This window comes from Gymnogyps californianus, chromosome 8 (assembly GCF_018139145.2).
Source record: "Gymnogyps californianus isolate 813 chromosome 8, ASM1813914v2, whole genome shotgun sequence".
NCBI classification, from domain to species: Eukaryota; Metazoa; Chordata; class Aves; order Accipitriformes; family Cathartidae; genus Gymnogyps; species Gymnogyps californianus.
Genome location: NC_059478.1, coordinates 3854470 through 3859670, shown reverse-complemented (window position 1 = coordinate 3859670; position 5201 = coordinate 3854470).

Here is a 5201-nt window from a genome sequence, read left to right as displayed (position 1 = left end):
TGCTCAAGCCCATTGCCCAGGTCGTTCCTGCATAGTCTTTACAACAGATCCGCTTTCTTCGTTAAAGTTATTGTTCTGGTTGCCTCTTGATATGAAGCTTTTCCACAGCTTTGGTGGTAGTTGGATCAGGTTGTTAACGAGTTCAGTGTTATTGTGAGAGACTGAATGTATTCATTTAAAAAAATGAGCTGAAAATAACATCTCACAAAAGTCATCGTGCATTTTCTTTGTCAATGATTCTTTGTTGGTTTCAGCCTCTGTTTCTTTTTGTAAGGATTTGTTCCTAGGCCGCCAGGCCTGAATGGAGCATAGGAAGTCACTCCAGCTGTTTTCCTCGTGTTGGCACTCTGTGCTGAACAGGAATTGCTGAGCAAAGAACATCATTTCCCTAGAGAGGTTTGCTGGGGTAGCACAAAGGCAGTCTGGATTTTTTTTTAATTAAAAGTTCCTGCCAAATACTATCATCAAGGGTTGGGGGAGGGAGGGAGGGAAAGAAATACATGAAGTCTGGAGTCCACTTGGAAGAGCAAGAAACCTGCCTGGGAAAGCAAAAGAGCAGTGTTTTTCTCTGCCGAACTCTTGCTTTTTTAACATATAACCACTTATCCAGAAAAGAGGACTGGGATTTTTTTTTTCCTTCCCTCTTCTGTGAATCTTGGGTCTGACTATTGCTTCTCCAACAAAGTTGGAGAGATTGTGCAACTTTGCACTTGGTTTTGGACTAGCTAGTGGAACAAAAATAAGCAGAATTCCTTCTCTTAAGTGGGCGCCAAATTATCAACTGACACATCACACCACGTTACGGTGATAAATGTACGTCTGGTTGTGGTTTGCAGTAAGCTTAAATTCTCTATTTTTTTTCCTTTTTAAAAAAAAAGATAATAAGGCTATGGCTTCTTTGCTTTCTTTTTGCTTTGCTAAAGAAAGGTTAAGAAAACAAGCCATAAAGAATAATTGACAGGTGTTTGGGGGAAGAGGAAGATATAGAGTCATTTCACTTCTTGCTTGCAGGTTTAATCCAGGATAAATCTGTAATGACTGAAACATACTGCCACCTGATGCTGTCTGGTGCTGGATAGGAAATGCATCGGGTGGTTTATTCCAGTCCTCAGTGCACTGGTGACCACTTTATAAACTCCTTTATTGTATTTGACACTTTCTGGTATTCTTGCTGGCAGTATTACTAAAGAATTGCCTAGCAGTTTGAATAGTCCTCTCTAGCAAGGCAGTTTCAGGTAAGAAATTATTTGTGGATGAAAGACTGTATGTTTTAGCTCATTCTTTGGGGATGCTGCAAAATCCCTGTAATGTGGAAGGCAGCTGTGGCTATACCAAGATTGACAAATTGCCTACGTAGTGCATATATAGCTCCTGACAGTTCAGTTGTCGACAAGTATGGAGTAACTTCTTATAGGAAAAGTTCCTCCATGGATCCTATCAGTGTTCAGCTTATAAACCAAAGTGAAAGAATTTAATACTCCTTTGACTTTTGTGTGTGTGTTTCAGTATTTTTTAATATAACTGCATAATTATTAATTATCTACTCTAGGTTTTGATTTCCAATCCAGTTCATCTCCCTGAGCACAGTAACATATTGCACAATTAATTTGTTCTTTATAATATTCCCTTAAAAAGAGTATCTTCCATCCTGTTTATTGGTGTGTTTCCAACTGATCTCAGGAGAACAAAACAGTTGGCTTCTGCTTGAATTTTTGTGTTACAATGTTCAACCTTGGCCAGTTTTGAAGTTCATACTTGATTTTTACTGAGGAGAAGGTATGTTTGATTTCAGCTAGATCTTTGTCTACGTAAAAACTTCAAAACAAGTCTTTAGTAATGTCATCCCAATACAATGGATAGGGTTTGAGCTTGCTAAGTAATGCTCTGTGGCCAGTAAGCTAGATGCTTGTTCAGAATAGCACAAAACTCATCTACAGTCTGGCTTGCTCATTGGTACGTTTTCTTAATTTTCTCTAATACAGCTGGGATTTTATGTTCATGTATTAATTATTAAGAAGGCATATATAAGCTAAAGGACATTTCTTGTCTGAGCTTGTGGAGATCTCAGAAGCGAATTGGATGTGAAGCTTCATATATCTAAAACATTCATGTGCTATGTTCAACTGTCACTGTGGTGGGTACTTTGAAAATATGTAAGCCAAATGTCTTGTTAATATACCCATCACAAAACACACTAAATGACTGTTTTGTTTGTTTGTTTGTTTGTTTGTTTGTAATTTCGCTTGGAGGCAGTCAATGGGATTTCTCCAAGTGGAACACGGAATCATTTGTTCTTGTTACATCACTGTTCCATTCCTGCTTTTATATAGACAAATTTTTTCTAACATAATGTTCTAGACCTGGATTCTCTCTAAAATTTTCCACTCTGCTGGTATCTGAATACAAGATGATTTCCCCTTCACAGAGTTTTGTTTATGTTTTTATTTTGCTTTTTAGACTTCGTCTAATTCTTCAGTAAAGATCATCTGGAAGAGAATTGGGGGAACTGTCAAAACACGGGCCATTTCCTGTCATTGTCTAGAGTCTCAAGCATTGTGGACTTCCATCTCCTTCCTGTCTTTTGTTTCTGGGTTGATAATGTTGTCTTTAAATAAGTTCAAATAAAAATAGATGTAATAGAGCTGGAAATAGAAACTAGTATCCTTAAATGAATGTCTTTCTTTGCTGTCTGAGCACAATGCGCCAATAATAATAAAGCAATGTAATCCCAGAGGGTAGTGAAGTGTTTACAGCCCGTGGTTCTAATCCTGTCACCTTTCCCTTGCAAGTGAATCCGCTGAAGTCACTAGCAGCACTTCTTCAAGGAAGTGATATATGGACTACAGCAGCAGCCAAGTAGCAAGAGTACAAGTAGTAAGAGGGATTTCTCTTTAGCTGAGGATGCTGGGGCATACTGCTCCCAAAAGTTCACAGAATTTTTAATAGATATTGATCTAAATTTGTTCAAGTGTGTTGTACTCTATTAATCTACGTCAGAGTGGCATCAGTTGGCATGACTGTTGGATATTGGACTCTATGGACCCATCGTATAATCTGTTTTTGCGTTGTAATAGTGTCTAAAGGTCACAGCTAGGGTTTATATCATCTTGTCCTGGAACATTCACAAGTGGATAGAAGTCCGTCTCAAAGAATGTAATGAAAATGAAAAGGCAGAACATAGGTAGAGCGAACAATGGGAAGGATGTAGGGCGAAGTATGAAGGTAAATACCAGCAAGAGCAAGTATTTATAGATCACTAGTGATACGCATCAATCGCAGGCTGCAAATCATTTAAACTTTTGTTAGTGAAGGAAATATTGCTTGTGTCCCATAGGATCTTTATGTCACTGTTGTGAACTGCAGATGCATTTTTGGCATCAGAATAGAGGTGCATCTCGAAGCTGGGTTTATCATTTTGAAATGGTTACCAAGTGTATATTGGTAGCATATAAAAGAAAAAGCCTAGCAGTGAACTTTACCATTGAGAGCTTCTGGCAGGCATTGATCTGTGAGAAGAAGCGTCAGCAGAGGTGAGAATCTTCTAAGAGATGAAATAAGGAGAGTCAGAAGAGAGATGAAGTTCTGAGGGATCTTTAAAGTGAATATTAAATAACTGAATGAGAAAGAAAGTCTTAATGCTGCATTTTGACTGATCTGGAGGGTAGGAATATGGGCTTTGGAAAGCTCAGAGTTTGCAATAGGTGGAAGACAAGAGTCATAACAGCATAAAGGGAAAAAGGTTGGAGCTGACTTATGCTGGTAAAAGCATTTTTGCCTCGCCTAGCAAAATAGGTCACTTCCAGAGACATGTTTAGTACCCATTTGGTTAATCTAGAGGTGTCCTGATGGACGAAGTCTCAGCCCTGCACTTACATATGCTGTGTAGTCAAGAGGGAGAAGTAGATGTGCCATCTAGGTTACTGGTCTAAGCCACTGCAATAGCGGTACTTACTCTAACGTCAGAGAAAGCAGAAATTCAAGCGAGCTAGGAAGGGGGCTTGGGTGTATGTAACCATGCCATTGGTTGTGAGGGGCTGGCACTCCATCTAATGAACATGACTGAGCATCTTGCTTATATCTGTGTAATGATCTTATTCAATTATTGTGTTTCGTGAGAGAGAGAGAAACATAATGGACATTAGAAGTAAATGTATCGCTTTCTGCATTTCAAAACTGCCTTTCTGTTGTTTTCAAACAGGTACTGAATTTCTCCTTCAGGGACCTGTTTCTCTGGAGGTTTGGTAGAGAACCACAGAGCAACCCACCTGAGCAACACGTGACGAGTCCAGACAGCCCGCAGAAGGCAAGTCACTGGTGTACAGACTGTTGTATTTGATTATGGCATATTTTAAGGATGGAGGAGGTAAAAACAAACAAACAGAAAGACAACTGGAAAAAACCAAACCCCAGCCTCCCCAAACCTGGATTTTATTGCGCTGCACTCAAAAGATATCCTTTCTAATTTAGAGATTTCTGTGTTCAAGGTAGTTAGTAAAGCCCTGAAATTTTAATTGTTCGAGTGGTACGTATGATGAAAAAACATGACATGGTTGCAGAGGGACAGTATATATATTTCTAAAGTTAATTGTTACATATTTGTTTACAATTCTCTTGTTCTTTGCTCCTCCCTGCAAATCTAAACAGCGCTCAAAAAAAAGCTGTGGAGTAGGAGTCTGATTGAATGGTGCCTACTTGGCTCTGTAGCAGGGCTATAAGAGGGTCATAAAATCCTTGTAGGATTTGGTGAAATCAGATAGAATGAATGTAGCATTAAAGAAAACAAGAGACCCATAGATAAGCTGAATTCTTGCTTCACTTCAATTATTTCCCTTTTAACCCAATGAAGAGAAGAAAAAAGATGACAACTCTGGCTTACTGTTGCTTGAGCACTGGGAAAAAGGTAGGGTCAGTAGCCCAAGCCAACTGGAAAATGAGATTCTTTCTCATGTCTTTGCTCCGAGCTGAATTGAAGCCTATGTTCTGTTTTCTGTTACGCTAGTGGGAATCCTTTGTTGGCTTGGATTAACAGCATCGCGATCTGAGACCAGAGAATCTCAGAGTGCCCATCTTACATGAAAGCTTGTAAGAATTTGTTTTAGATCTGGCTGAGAAATCTGTCCATGGTGTTCAACAGTCTTCAGCATCCAGAAGAGCTCTCATATATGACTGGCATTCAGCAGGCTTCTTAAAATGGGGTCTAG